Consider the following 12,784-nt stretch of genomic DNA (forward strand, 5'->3'; position numbering starts at 1 on the left):
TTTTTACACTGCTAACTTCATAGCAAGGTTGTAAGTTGATGTTGCTCTTTAATTTATCGTGCATTTTTAAAATTAAGACGCGGAAATTATAGGAAAAAGAAGTTGGGATGATCTGTATCCTTTAAAGTTTGGAAATAAAGCGAAGTCCGAGGCCAGATCTCAGATGCTAATTGTGCTACTTGGCTGTGGTTCCAAGAGTCACTCTAGAAACAAACAGAGCAACAATGGTGTGAGCGACTATTGAATTCTACAGGTGCAAAATGTAATACATTGGTGGCGACAGGGCTTCCTATTGCTCGTTATAAACTAGCTGCGCATAGTAACAGACAGTCTTATTTGCGTTACTTCCGATATCATTTATCACAAGATAATTATTCGGCCGAGTGAACAATTATATCTAACATTCTTAATCGCTCAATAGTCAGAATTTGTTTCATCGAGATACCATTCCATGCATGTAATGTATCAAAGGAAAGTGTGCGATTCAAACAGTAACGTAGGTAACGATTGAATTGCAGAAACTGGGCGCGTTACGCTTCGCTAATAATTAGCATCGGGATCAAGTTCATATAGTGGCCAGTGGAAATATTTAAACGCTTATCGCAGAGAACTTTTATGTAGTATATACTGTGTATGTCGTACAAAACACTTTGAAGTTTCATCGGTACTATAATGAGACACGACTGTTATGATAACGTTGGTAAAATCTGATCAGTTTCTGATTCTGTTTGGATGTACATTTAAAGTACTCATAGAGAGTTCGTATTTGTCGCGTTCACATTCAATTCTACTCGAAAATTTTGCTGCACTTTCTTAAAACACTTACAAAACACTCAAATCTGATCGGTCAATATTCGAACCCACTTACGATGTGCTTGTGTACATCGCTAATAATAATGACATTTCTAGTTCTGTAATTGCCCCTTGACGCAACGTTAGGCGTCTTTGAATCGAGGAATCACCGCGAAATTCCTCGTACGCTTTTGTTTGCTGAAAAATAGTTCCACATAAGGAAGTCATTCTTTTCTTTCGGGAGGAAAACAAGCTCTGAAGAGAAAAATTCAAAGAGAATCGACGACCAAGAGTTCGAATTCCCTATAAATTGGGCAAAGTTCGGGGGTTGAAGTTCGATTTACGTGACCATGGCGCATCGAATCGAACATCACGTTACCGTAGAATTCGTATTTTTGTCCATCGACTATCTTTATTATCATCTGTAATGCGATTGTCAGGAATTTCGCGGATCGTGGTGAAATCTTTATCGCATCGACGGCTTGCAGCCCAGTGGCGGAATATTATTAGCATAACAATGCGACCATGCCGCAAATCAGAACCTTATCCTCGATCATATCGCTACGTCGAAGGTCGTGGCTCCTAGAGGCTCCACTTTTTCTTCCTTCCATATTTTCACTTACCAATCGATCCAAGGGATAAGAAAATCGATCTCGTTTTAAAAGAAAAATTGCATCTGTCATGTGAGCAAACATTTCACTAGAATTCTCAAACGTTTTATGCATATCGTGAAATACTTAGAGAAAATAATAAGAGATTGTATTATGTCTAGGATACTGCTCTTCTATTAAACCCTTACTCGTTTTTATTTAGCAATAGCTTAGATATTAAATATTACAAATATTTAAGGGTTGGAAGAAGTTGACTAGCAGAAAAAAAAGAGCAGACTGTTCGACGTCATTCAGTTTGAAACAGCAAACAGGAACGTGATGGACTTAAATATTTCGTGGTTTCACGAGACACATTGAGAGATCCCGTGGATTGTGTTTATTTCATCGTTGAGGCTGCCAGCAGGATGGGCTACACGGGTTTGCGGCAGGGTTAGAGGGGGATGAAAGAGTGCCAGGATCGTCACGAGCTTGAATTTTGTGGTGAAACGCTGTAGAACAGCAAGAATTTTCGATGACGTGGAACTCGGTGCCAACGCTATAGCTGAAAGAGGAGGGAAACAGAGAAGGATGGAAAGGATAGAGAGGAAAACAAGCAAAAAGGGTGCTACAGGGTTGTGAATGCAAGACATGGGAAAAGAAAATCTCGGTGAAAACCGGGCGAAGATGCAGCTGAGAAGGGAGAAGCTGAGAAAATTGCGATAAAGGATGACGAGGACGAAATGGACGAGTTTGGTAAGAGGATTAATGGAGGTAGGGAAACGAATGGAAAATTCTACACGCATGGGAACGAAAACAGGAATCTAAAAAAAACGTAAAATGATTAAAATCGGGATAGAATAAAGGTGACAAGTAAATAAAGGATGGAGGTAAAACGTAAAGTCACGAAAGATGAACGCATTCAACGAGTGAAATAAGTGGAATCGACGTAAGGAACTGGACAATACTATAGTTTAGTAGCAAATACTTCACAGCGACTAATACGTTCGTGGTAAAACGGGAAACAAGAAGGAAAGTGAACGAAATGAAAGATTGGTGGTAGAAAATAGGAAGAACAGGTAAAGGGTACTTAATGGAGGAAATAAAAACGACGTGTAATAAATGCTACACGTCACAATTCGAAGCGTCCCTAAAACGAATAGCCCACGTTTATGTATATGAAGTAATATATATAATATAGGTATGTATTCCCAGATAAAAATAGCGCAAAGCTGAAGATAAAGAAACATGTAAAACATTGTGGTAAGAAAAATCACCAAGAGGATGCTTCGAATGAATCCACAGAAAACGAGAAAGTAGAAATTAGGATACAAAACCAGAAACTCTCCGAAAGGAATAGGGAATGGGTAGCGTTCGAAACGAAGATGCGGCGAGGAACAGGATAAAAAGGTTAGCGGAAAAAACCAAGAAAATGCAAACAAACCTCTCGAAGCCCGGTTGATGTATGTTAGAAAAGAAGAGGACCGGGCATTGAAGAAAGAAGCAGAGGATTCAAGAAAAGGTTACGGGAGGGGCGCGCGTTCGAAAACACGGACACCTATCCCGATCAAGAAAGAAGCATCGAGAAAGCGAGAGGGATGCAACGGCTAGTAAAACAGAGATAGAAACTGCGTCTAGGGAGGAAGGAGGATAGCGGAAGAGGGGTGAGGGTGAGGAGCGCGTGTCAGGGGTGGCGGAGATCCGAAAAGAGAGAGCGGGAGGTGGCGGAGAGGTGTGTGCAACAGAAGAGAGGTAGACGCGTAGGGGGCGGTTAGAGAGAGAAATTGAACTTGGAAGAGGGAGAAGGAGAGGCAAAGAGAGAGAAAGAGAGAGAGAGAAGTAGAGGCGGGGAACGAGAGTCGAGGAAAGAGAGAGAGAGAGAGAGAGAGTTAGTCGAGCAACGAGAGGGGAGGGAGTAGCAGGAGAGCGAGGCTGCGGCGTAGCCTCAGTGCCGGCGCAGTGGCCGGGCCATCGTGTCCTGTGCCTAGTTTTCTGTGCTCTCTTTTCTCTGATCCTGTTCGACAGCCGACCACGATTCCCTAGAGAGATCGTCCTTTTTACCAACCCTGGACCTGGTGTGTGTCACGCTCCCTGTCTTCACAGTAGCCAACGTCATCTCGATCAACGACTTTTTTTCTTTCTTGCTCGTTGGATGATCCTTCGGCTCTGTTGCGTTTCTCGCCTCCTCTCTTATCGACGCGTATCGTACCAGTCCAAGTGTGACGCGTACACCGAGAAGACGTAACCGGAATGAGAATCGTGTCGTCGTCGTTGTCGTGACGCGTATTCTTGACACTCTCGAGTTCTAAGGTCCTGCCGTTGAAGGATCTTTGTTCTACTACGGTGTATACGGAAGCATACTTTGGTATTTTCTTGTGTTCGACGTATTTCGACTTCCACTCTGTGCGAACAACGTCCGCGGTTGCCAAACGAATCAGCACAAACAGAGGAAGAAGGACACCCTGCCGGGCAGCAGTCGGGAGGATCACAGGGCGAAGAGGTGGGAGCCATGCCGCCCGGGCGAGCTTCCCTCGAGGTAGCCAGGATCGTCCGGCATCCCTGTCCTTCCACAGTACTGCGTTCTGATCGCCTCTTTTGAGGTAAGGGATCCTTTTCATTGCTCGCGTTCCGTCGATGGATTTTTGGGTCTCTCGCGATGGTGTTACGCGACGCGCGGCTTGACGCAGGGACGTTCGCTTCTGAAGATGCTGAACGATGCATGGGATTAGATACCTGAGAGTCTTCGTCTATGAATAGGATCCTAGGTAGAACACCTTTCTGTGTTTCGTGATGAAGTGTGCAAAATTTTGGGACTCCATAAGTGTATATTTGAGATTTAGTTCTTTATCTTCGATCGAGGATAAACATAGAAATGTTTGTCTCAAAAATGCGAAACATCTTCTTTCGTACGAAGATGTTTTCAGCTTTGTTTATCGCAACACTAAATGTTTACGAGAATCTGTTAAAACCATCTCTTGCTCTACGACTATGTTAAACTTCAATAATGTCACATATCAACATTCGTTGGAAAAGCGATAGAAATCGAAGAGCTGTTTTCAATTGAACGTACGTTATGTCGTGAGATCGTCATCCATTCCGCGAGAGTGGTCAAAGCTTGCGCCACTGTTGACATTTGCGACGCGCGATGAGGCTTCCGGCGAACGTTGGCCAGCCTGGTCGATTCACAATAGCGAACGGCAGGGCACATGTTCCAGCAAGGAGAAAGAAACGAACGGTGAGCTTCAATGAAGTCGCGCTGAATGCGTCACACGAACAAACATCGTCTGTCTCTGTGTTGTGTTTCTGTCGTTACATTTCGAATCTGCTCACCCATAAAAAGTCCCCTTGGAAAACATTTTAGATAAAGGTCCGTAAAAAGAGGGGAAATCAATATTGATATTTATAGTATTGATTGTCAAATAGCAAAATTGGTAGAAAGTTCGCTATACATATAACCTGGAAGGTGATTCGAAGTTTTTCATCGATAATATAGGTATATATCTATATATAAAAAAATACTTCTAGTGTCAAATTCAAAATTCGTAAAATTTTTAAAGTTAACATCAAACCCAAGTATAAACGTAAAATGTTATTTTCAAAACTCGTAACTATAAAACTCGATACAAGACGAATGTATGAAACTGTGAAGTTTTCATCCAGAATTTTATCGATTTTGCCATATTAATTTCCCTGGACGTAGCGCGTCGAACTCGTAATATCGTTCCTGACGGTTCAGCCAGCCATGGGTCATTTAAAATTCATTTTTTCGCGCCAGAAAGAATTCTCACGTGTCAACGAATCCACGATCTAAATCGCACGGTTCTCTGAAATTTTACGGTTGCCTCGGTCGTTATCTTGCGACGGAAGCACAAGACGAATCCGCACGTTGCATTTACGAGCACTCGAGGTTGCCAAAATTTGCGTATACCAGGGTGGAACGATGGTCTACTACAAGATGCAAGAGTAGCGCAGCATCGCTATTGGAAATTCAAGCGTGACTTATTGTCGTACGCGTTCGCAGACTCGCTCGCCAAGAATGTCGAACATCCCTATACGACGACATCCACGGAAGAATTCTGCTGGCTTGCGGTTCTCTACATCGAACAGGCTTTCGGCATGTTTCAGAATTTATTAGACCGTAGCTTTTTAATGTATCCGACGAAATTTTGGGTCAACTGTTCTTATTCCTGTCTTTATCGTGTTTCTCAAAAACTGTTCTCTTCGATAGATCTTCTTTGCTCTTTCGTAGAGTTTCGCTGAGACTTTGGTATTTAAAATATTCTACAAAGATGCAATTTCAAGGAGAAGGAAAGAGAAGGAAATTTAACCCTTTCACTACTCAGACCGTAAGTGAACCAGCAGTGAACGAGTTAAGTAATATTATTTGCGGAATGTTATAAGTAACTGTTGTAATGCAGAATAAATTCAAAATTCTCTTGTATAATAGCAGAAAGATTGGTAACAAAATGAATGATTTTCTAGAGATAAAAATTGTAGATCGCAGTATAATTATTCTCACAAAATTGTAAAATTTAAAAATGAGGTTTATGATATATAGCTTGTGACTTGTCAGTATCGGATGATTTGTGATTTATAAAATTTGCTCACGGTCAATTTCATTTATTTTATTATTGCGAAATTTATTCCAATTGTCGGTACTGACAATTAGTAAAATTTCGTTAGTAATTGAATTAGTATTCAATCGTGCAAGAGGGCTCAGAGAGACCAATTATCCGGTACTGTTACTATTTGAATTATCAATAATAAACAATACAGAACATAATATTTTACAACGAGCTCTATAAATCTTTCTCATAATTGTAGAAATCTGCGGTTTGATACTTTACGATATGAATAAAGTTATCGACCGCGAATCTGCTAATATTATCCATACAGGTCCACATGATCTATAATCTCCTATTTCGAATTCTAAACAGATAGCTTGAAACGCTAGACTGCATCATGAAAATCAGATCGTCGATGGTGTAAATATAAAATAAATTCATAAATGTCATCGACGTCCCACATTTTATCTCCAGCGTGACCACGAATCCATCGCACTTTAAACACGCGAAACCAGCTACTTCCGCGCCTTCGACATTTTATTCTTCAACTACGGTCGTTACAGAGCGGAACCTTTTCCTTTCGACTCGACAAAGCAACAGATTTCAGCCAGGTTCCGCGACGCTGAATCGTGGCCCAAAGAGACGCGATGACGCTGCTTCCGGTTTCGCTTTTGTCAGCGCAAAAACGCATTTAAAGGGAACCCAGTGCCGCAGATAACGTTGCCATTCCGACGAAGAGACGACGTCCCTCGGGACAACGTTGCAACTTGCATTCGCTTAACAACAGTACAGTGCGAACGCAAAAACGAATAAAAACGGCTCACTTTATACACGCTGCGTTCTGTGTGTTCTCCATTTTTTCGAAACAGAAAAGTTGCGGCGTTTCCGTTCCGCTACAGAGAAGGTCCAACCTTCCCTCCTCTTTCTGTTTCGATTGTGAGTTCCAAGCTTTCAGATTATACAGTTCGCGGCCATTTACCTGGCGACGATCGATCCAAGGGAAAAGTTCGTGTTCCGGAAAGTCGAGCAGGTTTTGGCGTCGCGATTGTTCTGAGTTCGATTTATCCACCATTGACACAGAATTGTGGTTTGGGTTAAAAAATTGTTCGGAAGCGATTTGTACGTGCGCAACGCTCGAGCTTTGCTGCTGCAATATTGAAACGCAATGAGATAATTTCGAGTGGAAAATGAGTTGAGTGGAAAAGTGGTATAAATGGATTCTTCGCTACGAAAAATATAGAAAATTTGTATTTATCTAGAGGACTTTCTAAATGGATTTCTAAGCCTTCATAGCTATGTGTAATATTATATTTTAATATCTGGAAGCGAGAAATAGAGTTTAACTTTACCCACAATTTTCTTCATTTAAGGACCTTATCGATTTTTCTTTGCACTTCTGCTCCATATTTGAAGATGATCTTCTTAGATTAATTTTAAGAATTTTGGTGATGATAATGTTCCATACTAAATTGATAGAGAGTTTGATTTTAATTATATTTTATATTTATACAATATTAAATATTCTTGAGGCGGAGGACTTGTTTAATTGACTTTAATTAAGCACAGTTGAAAGAAAAAAAGCTCCTGAAACGAAACATTCATAATAAAAATGATCCCAGTTTTCACTTGCAGAATGTATCGCTCTTTAACAAGTTGAAAAAGTTCCCAGGTCTTCAAAAACTGATTCAAAGAATTTCTATAAAAACAGTCAATGAAAACAAAATGAAGCTATCATTAGTCTCTAAACATAATACACTGCAATTTTGTTCTTGATCAGCGTAAATCATTTCAATTCATTGGCCAACGCAAAATTAATTCCCAACTAATCTGCAAACATTTCGAAAGTGTGCTTCGAGCCGTGCCCAACTCGATTCGAGAGAATCCAGCGTCAAAACAGCTAGTAACACGGTTAATATCGTTGCAGCGTCTCAATTTGCGTTGCTCGAAGCTTCGTGACTGACTGGAAATTTCAGTATCCGCGTTATTCGATCGTTATTAGCTGCGTTATCAGTCATTTACACCGGTCGTAACACGTAGTTCGCCAGTTTGCACGCTCGTTCATGCAACGTTCGTACAAATTACAAATTAACGTACAACTTTAAAGCACAAAAGAAGATGAAGCCACTATACATCTTTGATCGAACGACGAAGAGGGTGTTGATAGTTGTTCACTTCTTTTTGTTTCGATAAATAGCAATTGAAAAACTTCATAGTATGTTCGGCTTGCTAGATTATATTCATCTAGAAACTAACACTTTAACGTATCTTCTATCTTGAGTTTTGGAAACAATAAATTCTGGCTTTCCGTAGTATCTTTCCAAAAATCCATTAAAGTTAAGAAAATTCTTAAGACTTTGAACTACAATGACCCAAAGTCCTCGGTAAATGCCGAGATAATCACATTAACTTTTTTCGCTCTACAAGCACCAAATTGTCCTCTATCGACTGGAAGACAGATCAGTTCCGTTGGAGAATTCTGCCGTATCCTTCACAAGAGGCTAATCAAATTAGTCTCGAGCCTGCAGCGATAACACGATTATCGGACGTCTTCACGTTGGTTCAATCTGACGTGCGATCATTTTACGATCCTGTGCTCTTCTGTCGTAGAATTTAGAGCAGGTATGAATTATCAAAAAATCGTCAACAGAGAATTTCGCCGTTTTAAAGTTTCCTCTTAGAAATACTGTTTCTTATAAATTTACTTTGGTAAAATATTCTGCAGCAACTATTTTCAAATGGTTTTATATCTTCGAGTCTTTCAGGTTATTTCCTTTTTCAACATTTTTTTCTTAAGATATATGTTTTTAGCCACTATGTGATGAAGTAGCTAGGAAATGAACAAAAGAGAAATTCTGACATTTTTTTCACGTGGTCCTTAATTACAGCATTTACCATGTTCTCCTAATAAAATATAATTAACCGCTTAGCTCGTTTCATCGTTGCTAAAGAAAGTAATTGAAACTGAATCTCGAGCGATCACGAGAACGTGATTAACACGATTAACGCTATAGAGTAGTTTATCGGCACGGGGCGATAGCGTGTCCAGTTGTTTTCAGGTCGTTAATGGAATTCGAATGGAATTTAAAGACAGTGGAACGAAGTGGAAGTCTAATTAAATTTTCGTCCTAGGAATCGTTGGAAAATTTTTGAAATCAACTCTGCTTGTATCGCGAGACGAAGTCAAAAGACGCGACGAAACATCGAATTTGATGGGACGCAAATTTCACATGTGTCTCACGGGATCGCGCGATTAACGTTTCGCAAGGAATAACGTTTGTCACACGTTGTCGAAAACGATGCGTCACCCAGAATTATCGATGTGTATAACTTCGTTCACCAAGCTGAGCGAACTCTCGCGAATTAGGACACGGGGATCAACCAACGATAAATCGAGCCATGGATTATTTCAACTTAACTTTTCGCTGCACCGTTATATTAACGAACCATTCAAAGGATTTATGTTCCCTTTGACTCGATGATAATTCTGGGATATAAATCCGTAAATGAAATGAATTATAAGTAAATTCTGCCCAAATTTTCGATCTCGTTGGATGACAATTTTATCGTACTTTTTTAAGATAAATAAATATGAAATGTCATAAGGTACCTGGGACTTTCTGAAAGTGAGGTAAAACAATGAAATGAAATGGCGAAAAAATTCCTGTTTCAGTACAATCACGCTTTTTATTTGAAATTTCAATTATCGGCGGATCGTTCATTTTGAAGCGTTTCTACAGAATCTCTCAAACATCTTATCACCTATTCATCCTAATTCTAACGCAATCCTAATTGTGACGCACATAGGCGGATGGAAAATCGTTACAGCGTATACGTAATCAATATACCTGCACGGTTAATCGAATCATCAGCTCGTTTAGTTTAAAGAGGCGATTAGTGGAATTAGAAGACAACTTTGTTATCCGGTAGCTTCGATGATTTTTAGCGCGTCATAACGGAACTGCAACTTCATAATCCTACGATTATGAGATCTTCTGTAAACGAGTTATATGTAACGCCCTAAAAGTGTCGTAAGATAATGCTCTTCGAAGTAATACGGAAGAGGATCAAACGGCTCACGAGGGAAAATTCTGTAAAAAGTTTCATAGGTGAAGTTTCGTAAAGAAATATTAAAAAATGAGGAAGTAGCGAAAAATCATTTAGCGGCGTAGCAACTTCACTCACACAATTTCGTACTTTGCATAAGATATCATGTTTAAAGAATCGTTATCCTTGTTTCCTATCATTCTCTTCACGAAAAATTCGCCTACCACGTACAACATTCCGTATTCCTCGTAAGAGTGGGATTCTCATTACACGAAACTGAACGAATATGGAAGATTTATGAATAATTGTACCGATGATAGAGAAATTAAAAATTTTCATAGCAGTACAGAGTCTTAACACGTCGAATTTTTAATCATCATCCAACGCAATAATTTCTCGAAAAAGCATCTCCTCATCGAAATTCGTACATGGACCTCTGAAAAATATCAAGAGCTTTGGCCGATTAACAAAAGTGCCCCACAATTAAGCTACGTATAGCGCGGATGTTCGTTCGTTGGGAAAAAAATTTTTTTTACCTCTCTGTTCCCCCGTTTATTCCCTTCTTTCTTTTTCGATTTTCTGTTACGAGAAAAAAATTCCAACGAAATCACAGAACAAAAATTTCATTAACAGCACGAGGTGCTTACCCAACTAGCTCTCGAACGATTCGCGCACTCGCGAGTAATTTCGTTTCAATTCGACACGCCTCTCTCCCCCTTCTGGTCGCCCCGAGGGGGCAGAAATGGGAGAACTTCGTTCCGGCCGGTGAATTAAGAGATCAACGAGAAGCCGGAAATGTCCGTGAATCACGCGACGAACGCACGGGCCCGTCGTTAATCGTCCAGGCACGAATTTTCGATTTTGCATTTTCACTGCCGCAAATGGTTAATGCCAGTCGAATAATAGAGGCCAGAGACCGGGACGGTCGCTTTTGCAGCCGTTATATGGCTAAACAGCCCACGCTATGGCGGAAAATTGCCGATGTTCATTGAAATAGCTTTTGTATCAACGTGAAAACGAGCTTGATGTTCCACGATTCTCAGCGATTTTTTCCCCCTGTACTCATCGTTGTTGTTACTCAGCGAAGCACAGTGTTACCAGATTTCTGGATACGTCAAATTTATATTTTATTTGTGATCGATAGACTGCGGATTTTTACGTAATTCCATATTTTTGTTTAAAGAGACTTAAAAGAATGGAACCTACATAGTAATTTGTTTCGTCTACTAAGAATTATGACGAATACTCCAGGTTGGATATTTTATGTATTCTTATATATTATATGCATTCTTTGCATGTCTGCTACTTTAAATTTGTCATAATTGCATAAAGAGACGCACTTCAACGATCAATGATTAGTTGCTTTTGAAGCGTTGCGAAGGGAAAGTCTGGTTGTAAATTATATTAATGGAATTTTCAAATTTCATGTTTTTGAATAATAATGGAATATTACATACACGATTAGTAGTGTAATACTTTTTAATAAGTAATACGTAATACGCTATTTAATTAATAATCGATAATCAAACATATCATTACCGTGAATTACGAACTTTAAACTTCAATCGTTAAAAATTGCTTACGCCTATATCCCCGAATTAACTTGTTAATCAGAGCCGAACGAAAAGAATTCCCACGAGATGCGTCTAGTCCGAACTCATCACCGTGTTCACCGATTAATTTAGCAAATCCTGACACTCCAATGACGTCGTTTGAAAAGCCAAACCGCGTAACGCGTCCGACCAACGACACGCGCGAAACCGCGAATCGCATGGCTAATTATTTCAGCCTCGTCCGATGTACGTCGTGCATGTGCTACGTGTTGGAAGTTGACCGCCGCGGTTTGAAATAATGCGATTCAGCGGGGGCGAGACGAGCCAGTTACAATGGCACCGGTAAGATCTCATCGCAGGGAGAAAAGCAAGTGGGCGAAGTTTGTTATCGCGACGGGACAGGAATTTCACGAAGGGGGTGGGGTTGAAAGGGAGCGAAATGGTGCGAGGACAGGAGGCCCTTTGCTCGTTCCCCGGTAACCTTCTTTCGTTTGCAGAACCTCGTCGACGAATCTTGCCGGCACGACTGTTATCTTATTATCAGCGGCATTGTTCCAGAAGTTGAACGGAAACGCGTCGTTCCGCCGCTGGAATCGACGTGGTCCCTTTGTCACAATTTGAACACATTTTGAACGCGATGTATCAACGGAAAAACACAAAATAGAGAGCGAAAAAACGAGGGACCGTTTTGATAAACGAGGAAAACAGGTGTTACTGGTTGTTTTGCACATTTTTTGCATATGATTTTTCCAGTCACGTGGCTTTGTCAACTGCGTCGCTTTAAGCTTGGAAGTGCTTCAACGCTTCCTTGCATTCGCTGAGTAAACGAAAAAATTATGGTTATTTGCTTTATTTTTATTATATATACATGTATTTATTTAACAAATATCTATATTTTATAATTGCATAACGTTTTTACGCGAGATAGATTTTCAAACAACTATCTGGATGAATATTTGGAAGAGTCGTTATAGACAAAAAATCAACCCAGATTTCTTCGAATCCAATTGTAGGCTCATTAAAATTAATACATTTTTTCCTAAAATGAAATGAATTTCTTAGGTAAATCGAGAAAGCTGCTAGTTTGTCTGAGGTCTTGACCTGATCTTCATATTTCATGTCTGATTTCTTCCAAAATGTTATCTCTAAAAAATTAGATTCAATTTCTCTGGTTATATGTATAAAATAGAAAGAGGAGAGAGAGAGAGAGAGAGACAGAGAGAAAGATAGATAGATGGATAGA

At 40.1% G+C, this 12,784-nt stretch overlaps 1 protein-coding gene across 2 annotated transcripts in view; it reads left to right on the forward strand.

Moving 5' to 3' along the window:
* Positions 1-3,319: 3,319 nt before the first annotated feature.
* The window catches only part of LOC117206226 (dipeptidyl aminopeptidase-like protein 6), a 118,323-nt gene continuing 108,858 nt past the window's right edge, over positions 3,320-12,784 (forward strand). Inside the window, exon 1 of one of the 2 annotated variants that reach the window (XM_033445368.1) lies at positions 3,320-3,979. The gene's annotated coding sequence lies outside the window, so the exon portion shown is untranslated. The remainder of the gene's footprint in view (positions 3,980-12,784) is intronic. The other variant, XM_033445366.1, reaches the window with a different exon arrangement.

The sequence above is a fragment of the Bombus bifarius genome, unplaced genomic scaffold, assembly GCF_011952205.1.
Source record: "Bombus bifarius isolate JDL3187 unplaced genomic scaffold, Bbif_JDL3187 scf7180000008000, whole genome shotgun sequence".
In the NCBI taxonomy this organism is placed as follows: Eukaryota; Metazoa; Arthropoda; class Insecta; order Hymenoptera; family Apidae; genus Bombus; species Bombus bifarius.